Raw genomic sequence first — 11,073 nt, forward strand, 5'->3', positions numbered from 1 at the left:
TATTATTCTTTAAGGCATACGTGTCATCACAATAATCATCATAGATAGGAGGCATGATTTCATCATAATAAATTTGCTCATCAAAACTTGGGGGACAAAAAATATCATCTTCATCAAACATAGCTTCCCCAAGCTTGTGGCTTTGCATATCATTAGCATCATGGATATTCAAGGAATTCATACTAACAACATTTCAATCATTCTCATCATTCAAATATTTAGTGCCAAACATTTTATAGATTTCTTCTTCTAGCACTTGAGCACAATTTTCTTTCCATCATACTCACGAAAGATATTAAAAAGATGAAGCGTATGAGACAAACTCAATTCCATTTTTTAAAGTTTTCTTTTATAGACTAAACTAATGATAAAACGAGAAACAAAAAGATTTGATTGCAAGGTCTAAAGATATACCTTCAAGCGCTAACCTCCCCGGCAACGTTGCCAGAAAAGAGCTTGATGTCTACTACACAACCTTCTTCTTGTAGACGTTGTTGGGCCTCCAAGTGCAGAGGTTTGTAGGACAGTAGCAAATTTCCCTCAAGTGGATGACCTAAGGTTTATCAATCCGTAGGAGGTGTAGGATGAAGATGGTCTCTCTCAAGCAACCCTGCAACCAAATAACAAAGAGTCTCTTGTGTCCCCAACACACCCAATACAATGGTAAATTGTATAGGTGCACTAGTTCGGCGAAGAGATGGTGATGCAAGTGCAATATGGATAGTAGATAAAGGTATTTGTAATCTGAAATAATAAAAACAGCAAGGTAGCAAGTGATAAAAGTGAGCGTAAACGGTATTGCAATGTGTTGAAACAAGGCCTAGGGTTCATACTTTCGCTAGTGCAAGTTCCCTCAACAGTACTAACATAATTGGATCACATAACTATCCCTCAACATGCAATCACTCCAAAGTCACAAATAGCGGAGAACGAACGAAGATATTATGGTAGGGTACGAAACCACCTCAAAGTTATTTTTTCCAATCAATCCGTTGGGCTATTCCTATAAGTGTCACAAACAGCCCTAGAGTTCGTACTAGAATAACACATTAAGATACAAATCAACCAAAACCCTAATGTCACCTAGATACTCCAATGTCACCTCAAGTATCCGTGGGTATGATTATACGATATGCATCACACAATCTCAGATTCATCTATTCAACCAACACATAGAACCTCAAAGAGTGCCCCAAAGTTCCTACCGGAGAATCACGACGAAAAAATGTGCCAACCCCTATGCATAGGTTCATGGGCGGAACCCACAAGTTGATCACCAAAACATACATCAAGTGAATCACATGATATCCCATTGTACCACAGATATCCACGGCAAGACACACATCAAGTGTTCTCAAATCTTTAAAGACTCAATCCGATAATATAACTTCAAAGGGGAAACTTGATTCATTACAAGAGAGCAGAGGGGGGAAGAAACATCATAGCATCCAAATATAATAGCAAAGCTCGCGATACATCAAGACCATATCATCTCAAGAACACGAGAGAGAGAGAGATCAAACACATAGCTACTGGTACATACCCTCAGCCCCGAGGGAGAACTACTCCCTCCTCGTCATGGAGAGCACCGGGATGATGAAGATGGCCACCGGAGAAGGATTGCCCCCTCCGGCAGGGTGCTGGAACGGGTCTAGATTGGCTTTCGGTGGCTACGGAGGCTTCTGGCGGCGGAACTCCCGATCTATTCTCTGTTCTGGAAGTTTTACGATACGTAGGTATATATGGGTGCAAGGGGTACGTCGGTGGAGCTTCGGGGGCCCCACGAGGCAGGGGGCGCGCCCCCCACCCTCGTGGCCAGCTCCCGTATCTTCTGACATAGAGTCCAAGTCTATCTGGTGGCTTTCCTTCCAAAAATAACTTCTCCAGTTGATTTCGTTCCATTTCGACTCCGTTTGATATTCCTTTTCTTCGAAACACTGAAATAGGCAAAAAACAACAAATCTGGGCTGGGCCTCCGGTTAATAGGTTAGTCCTGAAAGTAATATAAAAGTGGATAATAAAGCCCAATATTGCCCAAAACAGTAGATAATATAGCATGGAGCAATCAAAAATTATAGATATGTTGGAGACGTATCAAGCATCCCCAAGCTTAATTCCTGCTCGTCCTCGAGTAGGTAAATGATAAAGAAAATAATTTTTGATGTGGAATGCTAGTTGGCATAGTTTCAATGTAATTCTTCTTAATTGTGGTATGAATATTCAGATCCGAAAGATTCAAGACAAAAGTTCATATTGACATAAAGATGATAATAGTTCAAGCATACTAACTAAGCAATTATGTCTTCTCAAAATAACATGGCCAAAGAAAGTTCATCCCTACAAAATCATATAGTTTAGTCATGTTTCATTTTCGTCACACAAGAATGCTCTCATCATGCACAACCCCGATGACAAGCCAAGCAATTGTTTCATACTTTAGTAATCTCAAACTCATAAACTTCCACGCAATACATGAGCGCGAGCCATGGATATAGCACTATGGGTGGAATAGAATATAATGAGGGGGGTTATGTGGAGAAGACAAAAAATGAGAAAGTCTCACATCAATGAGGCTAATCAATGGGCTATGGAGATGCCCACCGATTGATGTTAATGCAAGGAGTAGGGATTGCCATGCAACGGATGCACTAGAGCTATAAATGTATGAAAGCTCAACAAAAGAAACTAGTGGGTGTGCATCCAACTTGCTTGCTCATGAAGACCTAGGGCACTTGAGGAGGCCCATTGTTGGAATATACAAGCCAAGTTCTATAATGAAAAATTCCCACTAGTATATGAAAGTGACAGAACAAGACTCTCTATCATAAAGATCATGGTGCTACTTTGAAGCACAATATATGAGACTCGCTATATGAAGAACATGGCGCTACTTTGAAGCACAAGTGTGGAAAAAGGATAGTAGCATTGCCCCTTTTTATTTTCTCTTTTTTCTTTTTTCTTTTCTTTTTTTGTGCCTTTTTTTCTTTGGCCTTTCTTTTTTTTGGGACAATGCTCTATTGAATGATGATCATCACACTTCTATTTATTTACAACTCAATGATTACAACTCGATACTAGAACAAAGTATGACTCTATATGGATGCCTCCGGCGGTGTACCGGGATATGCAATGAATCAAGAGTGGCAAGTATGAAAGAATTATGAACGGTGGCTTTGCCACAAATACTATGTCAACTACATGATCATGCTAGCAATATGACAATGATGAATGTGTCATGATAAATTGGATGGTGGAAAGTTGCATGGCAATATATCTCGGAATGGCTATGGAAATGCCATAATAGGTAGGTATGGTGGCTGTTTTGAGGAAGATATAAGGAGGTTTATGTGTGAAAGAGCGCATCATATCACAGGGTTTGGATGCACCGGCGAAGTTTGCACCAACTCTCATTGTGAGAAAGGGCAATGCACGGTACCGAAGAGGCTAGCAAGGATGGAAGGGTGAGAGTGCGTATAATCCATGGACTCAACATTAGTCATAAAGAACTCACATACTTATTGCAAAAATCTACAAGTCATCAAAAACCTCGGTACTACACGCATGCTCCTAGGGGGATAGATTGGTAGGAAAAGACCATCGCTCGTCCCCGACCGCCACTCATAAGGAGGACAATCAAATAACACCTCATGTTTCAAATTTGTTACACAATGTTTACCATACGTGCATGCTACGGGACTTGCAAACTTCAACACAAGCATTTCTCAATTTCAAAACTACTCAACTAGCACGACTTTGATATTATTACCTCCATATCTCAAAACTATCATCAAGCATCAAACTTCTCTTAGTATTCAACACACTCATAAGAGAATTTTATTATTCTTGAATACCTGCATATTAGGATTTTAAGCAAATTACCATGCTATTTAAGACTCTCAAAGTAATCTAAGTGAAGCATGAGAGTTCATCTATTTCTTGAAAATAAAACTACCACCATGCTCTAAGAGATATAAGTGAAGCACTAGAGCAAATGACAAACTACTCCGAAAGATATAAGTGAAGATCAATGAGTAGTCGAATAATTATGCAACTATGTGAAGACTCTCTAACATTTCATAATTTCAGATCTTGGTATTCTATTCAAAGCAAGCAAAGCAAAATTAAATGGCATTCTAAGAATGGCAAACATCATGTGAAGAAGCAAAAACTTAGGATCGACCGAAACTAACCGATAGTTGTTGAAGAAGAAAGGTGGGATGCCAACCGGGGCATCCCCAAGCTTAGATGCTTGAGACTTCTTGAAATATTATCTTGGGATGCTTTGGGCATCCCCAAGCTTGAGATTTTGTGTCTCCCTAATTCCTCTCATATCACGGTCTCCCTAAATCTCAAAAGCTTCATCCACACAAAACTCAACAAGGATTCGTGAGATAAGTTAGTATAAACCATTGCAAAAACCTTATCATACTCTACTGTAGCAAATCACTAAAATTATTATTCAACATTTCATACTAAATTCCTCTGCATATTTAATAGTCCTATTCTCAAATAGAATCATAAAGAAGCAAACATATGCAAACAATGCAAACATAACAACAATCTGCCTAAACAGGATAGTCTGTAAAGAATGCTGCAACATCCATACTTACATAGCTCCAAAAATTATGAAATAAAATTCCCACTGTATTAAATTTATCAGAGATTAATATGCAAAAGGTTTCAACATTTTATCACATTCTTAATTTTCTAGGGAATTATTGCAACAGCGGTAAACTTTCTGTTTTCAAACAGCAACATGTATACTTGTAACACAGGCATAGTAAAGGCTACCAATGCCACTTTTATTGAAATAAAAGATGAAAAACACTGTTTTAAATAACAGCAAGCAAATTCTAACAAAATAAATTGACGCTCCAAGCAAAACACATATCATGTGGTGAATAAAAATATAGCTCCAAGTAAAGTTACCGATGAACGAAGACGAAAGAGGGGATGCCTTACGGGGCATCCCCAAGCTTAGGCTCTTGGCTATCCTTGAATATTACCTTGGGGTGCCTTGGGAATCCCCAAGCTTAGGCTATTGCCACTCCTTATTCCATAGTCCATCGAATCCTTACCCAAAACTTGAAAACTTCACAACACAAAACTTAACAGAAAACTCGTAAGCTCCGTTAGTATAAGAAGATAAATCACCACTTCAAGGTATTGTAATGAACTCATTATTTATTTATATTTGTGTTAAACCTAATTTATTCCAACTTCTCTATGGTTTATAAACTCTTTTACTAGCCATAGATTCATTAGAATAAGCAAACAACACACGAAAAACAGAATCTGTCAAAAACAGAACAGTCTGTAGTAATCTGAATCAAACGTATACTTCTGGAACTCATAAAATTCTCAAATAAATTGCTGGACCTGAGGAATTTATCTATTAATCATCTTAAAGAATAATTAGCTAAATAGAACTCTCCAAATAAAAATGGCAGCAATTCTCGTGAGCGCTAAAGTTTCTGTTTTTTACAGCATGATCAACAAGACTTTCCCCAAGTCTTCCCAAAGGTTCTACTTGGCACAAACACTAATTAAAAGCATAAAAATACATCTAAACAGAGGCTAGATGAATTATTTATTAATAAAGAGGAACAAAAAGCAAGGAATAAAAATAAAATTGGGTTGCCTCCTAACAAGCGCTATCGTTTAACGCCCCTTGCTAGGCATGATGATTTCAACGATGCTCACATAAAAGATAAGAATTGAAACGTAAAGAGAGCATCATGAAGAATATGACTAGCACATTTAAGTCTAACCCTCTTCCTATGCATAGGGATTTTGTGAGCCAACAACTTCTGGGAACAATAATCAACTAGCATAGGAGGGTAAAACAAGCATAACTTCAAAACTTTAAGCACATAGAGAGGAAACTTGGTATTATTGCAATTCCTACAAGCATATATTCCCCCCTCATAATAATATTCAGTAGCATCATGAATGAATTCAACAATATAACCAGCACCTAAAGCGTTCTTTTCATGATCTACAAGCATAGAAAATTTACTACTCTCCACACAAGCAAAATTCTTCTCATGAATAATAGTGGGAGCAAACTCAACAAAGTAACTATCATGGGATTGAAAATTGAAATCAAGATGACAAGTTTAATTGTTATTATTATTCTTTAAGGCATACGTGTCATCACAATAATCATCATAGATAGGAGGCATGATTTCATCATAATAAATTTGCTCATCAAAACTTGGGGGACAAAAAATATCATCTTCATCAAACATAGCTTCCGCAAGCTTGTGGCTTTGCATATCATTAGCATCATGGATATTCAAGGAATTCATACTAACAACATTTCAATCATTCTCATCATTCAAATATTTAGTGCCAAACATTTTATAGATTTCTTCTTCTAGCACTTGAGCACAATTTTCTTTCCATCATACTCACGAAAGATATTAAAAAGATGAAGCGTATGAGACAAACTCAATTCCATTTTTATAGTTTTCTTTTATAGACTAAACTAGTGATAAAACGAGAAACAAAAAGATTTGATTGCAAGGTCTAAAGATATACCTTCAAGCGCTAACCTCCCCGGCAACGGCGCCAGAAAAGAGCTTGATGTCTACTACACAACCTTCTTGTAGACTTTGTTGGGCCTCCAAGTGCAGAGGTTTGTAGGACAGCAGCAAATTTCCCTCAAGTGGATGACCTAAGGTTTATCAATCCGTAGGAGGTGTAGGATGAAGATGGTCTCTCTCAAGCTACCCTGCAACCAAATAACAAAGAGTCTCTTGTGTCTCCAACACACCCAATACAATGGTAAATTGTATAGGTGCACTAGTTCAGCGAAGAGATGGTGATACAAGTGCAATATGGATAGTAGATAAAGGTATTTGTAATCTGAAATAATAAAAACAGAAAGGTAGCAAGTGATGAAAGTCAGCGTAAATGGTATTGCAATGTGTTGAAACAAGGCCTAGGGTTCATACTTTCGCTAGTGCAAGTTCCCTCAACAATACTAACATAATTGGATCACATAACTGTCCCTCAACATGCAACAAAGAGTCACTCCAAAGTCACTAATAGCGGAGAACGAACGAAGAGATTATGGTAGGGTACGAAACCACCTCAAAGTTATTCTTTCCAATCAATCCATTGGGCTATTCCTATAAGTGTCACAAACAGCCCTAGAGTTCGTACTAGAATAACACGTTAAGATACAAATCAACCAAAACCCTAATGTCACCTAGATACTCCAATGTCACCTCAAGTATCCGTGGGTATGATTATACGATATGCATCACACAATCTCAGATTCATCTATTCAACCAACACATAGAACCTCAAAGAGTGCCCCAAAGTTCCTACCGGAGAATCACGACGAAAAAATGTGCCAACCCCTATGCATAGGTTCATGGGCGGAACCCGCAAGTTAATCACCAAAACATACATCAAGTGAATCACGTGATATCCCATTGTACCACAGATATCCACGGCAAGACACACATCAAGTGTTCTCAAATCTTTAAAGACTCAATCCGATAATATAACTTCAAAGGGGAAACTCAATTCATTACAAGAGAGTAGAGGGGGGAAGAAACATCATAGGATCCAAATATAATAGCAAAGCTCGCGATACATCAAGATCGTATCATCTCAAGAACACGAGAGAGAGAGAGAGAGAGAGAGAGAGACATCAAACACATAGCTACTGGTACATACCCTCAGCCTCGAGGGAGAACTACTCCCTCCTCGTCATGGAGAGCATCGGGATGATGAAGATGGCCACCGGAGAAGGATTGCCCCCTCCGGCAGGGTGCCGGAACGGGTCTAGATTGGCTTTCGGTCGCTACAGAGGCTTCTGGCGACGGAACTCCCAATCTATTCTCTGTTCTGGAAGTTTTACGATACGTAGGTATATATGGGTGGAGCTTCGGGGGCCCCACGAGGCAGGGGGGCGCGCCCTAGGGGGGTGGGCGCGCCCCCCACCCTCGTGGCCAGCTCCCGTATCTTCTAACGTAGAGTCCAAGTCTATCTGGTGGCTTTCCTTCCAAAAATAACTTCTCCAGTTGATTTCGTTCCGTTTCGACTCCGTTTGATATTCCTTTTCTTTGGAACACTGAAATAGGCAAAAAATAGCAAATCTGGGCTGGGCCTCCGGTTAATAGGTTAGTCCTGAGAGTAATATAAAAGTGGATAATAAAGCCCAATATTGCCCAAAACAGTAGATAATATAGCATGGAGCAATCAAAAATTATAGATACGTTGGAGACGTATCAGACCTCCCATCCGAGGTTTTATTTTTGGCATCCCAATTTATGTATTTTTTTGAAGAAAATGCAGAGTTCTGTTCTATTTTTCTATATAAGAATAGGAACGCCAGGTCCAAGTTATGTTTCCCTTCTAACTATATTATATATTTAAATTATTTTATATGTTATTATATATTATTTTTATTCTCATCATATATTTAACAGATACTTACATATGTAAGAAAACAATATCCCACATCTTATTAACTTATAAAAATAATTTCTTAACAAATAAAATCCTGGATTGTTTTGGCATGAAAATCCTAGTGATTGTGTACAAAAGCTTGGTAAGATTTAAGGACGAATGTAATAATATCACTTATTATTTAAATATATTTATAAAAAAAAGCTCAGCCCCTTTTTATTTTTTGATAACATTGCTGGCCCAACCCAACATTATAATTAGAATCAGCCAAGCAAAATCGTGTATTTCGAGAAAGTGCAAATGGCCTGTAATTTTTTAGGAAATAAAATAAATGGGCCGCATGGACGCTACATTATTTGTTCACCCAGCCCAGCTAATGGTTGTAATTCAAAAAAAAAGATGAAATTGACTGTGAATTCTACCGCGCAAAAAAAAGACTGTAAATTCTGAAAAAATGGCTTGAATACGTGCCACATTTTTGGAGGCTGAAATGTGGGCCAATAGGTCGAAGCCAACGCAAGTCGTTGTCAATTTAGTCAACAAATGATTCTGACATGTTAGCCGTTGGATTTACATCCAACGACCGGCATCCATCTTCAATCTCTCGTCTTCTTCCTCCGGCATCGCCGGGACCACCTCCCGCCTCCTGCTGCTAGCAGCTCTGCTTAGCACGCTTTGCTATGAAGCACTACTCCACCGTTGGCCAGGCCATCCCACCACCCCTCCACACCTCCTGTTCTTCTCCACCGACTGCCGAACCACACCACACTAGAACCAGTTAACCCTCGTACACCTCTCCGTCTGCGACTCTACTCCCGTGTCTTCCCATCTCCGGCTCGTTGCTGTCCGGGGCCTCGCCGTCATCCACCACCTTGGATGCGCTCGGCGCGGTGTGGTCAACATGGTCAACGAACGACACCAACGGAATTAGACTGTGCGTGGAGAGGCTGACAGCTGGGTCCACGGCCGCACATAAGGAAATGCCTCCTTATTATGCGCAAAATAATGATTCCTCCACCTGACATCTGGGACCCACCGTAAGGGCCTCTGTATTTCGCGAAAATAATGTGCCCCCTGCTGACATGTCGGACCCATCAGCTATCTTCGCACGCAAGGAAGTGCCTCCTTATTACGCACAAAAGAAATGAATATTCCCCCTGCCAGCTGGAACCCAGCATAGTGGGAGGCTGACTTGTGGGCCTACCAAGTTGATGGGGACGGAGGGCTTTGTCAACTTAGTCAATATGAACGAGTCTAGCTCCTGTTACCGTACGATGTTCATCCAACGGCCGTAGTGCTTCTTAAACCTCTGGTTTTCTTGCTCCAGCCGCCCAAACCAGCTCCGGTCGTGCCGCGTGCTCCTGCCTCCCGTGGCCGGCTGTGATGCCGCGGAGGCCTCACCGCCCCTACTACTCCCACCGCTGGCCAGACCATCCCTCTACTCACCCACACCCCCTATTATTCTGCGGCGACAGCAGCCTCACACCGCAGCCGAACCAGTGAACCCTCGTACTCCTCTTCGCGTGGGCATCCACTGCTGCGGCTTCCCTAGCTCCGAGTCGTCCCCTTCCTAGTCCTCGCCGTCATCCACCGCAGTGGTGCTCTCGGCGCGACGTGGTCAATGTGGTCAAGGAACGACTTCCATCGGACGTGGACTGTATGTGGAGAGGCTGACAGCTGGGTCCACGGCCGCAGCAAGGAAGTGCCTCCTTATTACGCGCAAAATAATGATTCCTCCACCTGACAGCAGGGACCCACCGGACGGGCCACCGTATTTCACGAAAAAAACGTTTCCCCCTGACTGCTGGGACCCACCAGCTACATTTTCGCACGCAAGGAAGTGCGTCCGGACAAAAAAAGTGATTCGCCCCCCTGACTGCTGGGACCCACCAGCTACATCTTCGCATGCAAGGAAGCGCGTCCAAAAAAGAAACGATTCGCCCCCCTGACTGCTGGGACCCACCAGCTACATCTTCGCATGCAAGGAAGTGCCTGACAGTCGGGACCCACCTGGTCGAAGCGTACGTAGCGTTGTCATTCTGGTCGCGAACGTGTACGTACATATATACTGATGGATGTAGAGGCGCGCATGTGTCGTAATAAAGGTGCGTACGTGTCGTAGTAGAGGCGCGCACGTAGCATGTACACGTACGTACAGCGGCCAGGGTGCAAGAAAGAAAATACGGCCACGTATGTGTACATACGGGTGGGGTCTCGAACGCCTACTCGCGCATACGTACGGCCAGGGCTCGTGTACATGGCTAGGTCGGAACGGAGAAACAACGTCGTCGTCGTGTTCATGGGGAGGCAACGGAATGCGTCGTGTTCATCGGGAGGCAACGGAACGCGTGGGAGCCAATCGGCTGGGTCGGAACGGAATGCGTGGTCGTGTTCATCGGGAGGGCTTGGACGGAACAGACGATGGAAATGAGGCCTGGCATACCGCAAAACGGAGGAAACGAACCTCCTATGTTCGGAGCGGGGTCCTGTTGATCGGGAGGGGTGTGGCATACCGCAAAACGGAGGAAACGGACCTCCTACGGTCGAAACGGGGGTCCTGTTGATCAGGAGGGGTGTGGCGTACTGCAAAATGGACGAAACGGACCTCCTACGGTCGAAACGGGGGTCCTGTTGATCGGGAGGGGT

This window comes from Triticum aestivum, chromosome 6A, assembly GCF_018294505.1.
Source record: "Triticum aestivum cultivar Chinese Spring chromosome 6A, IWGSC CS RefSeq v2.1, whole genome shotgun sequence".
In the NCBI taxonomy this organism is placed as follows: domain Eukaryota; kingdom Viridiplantae; phylum Streptophyta; class Magnoliopsida; order Poales; family Poaceae; genus Triticum; species Triticum aestivum.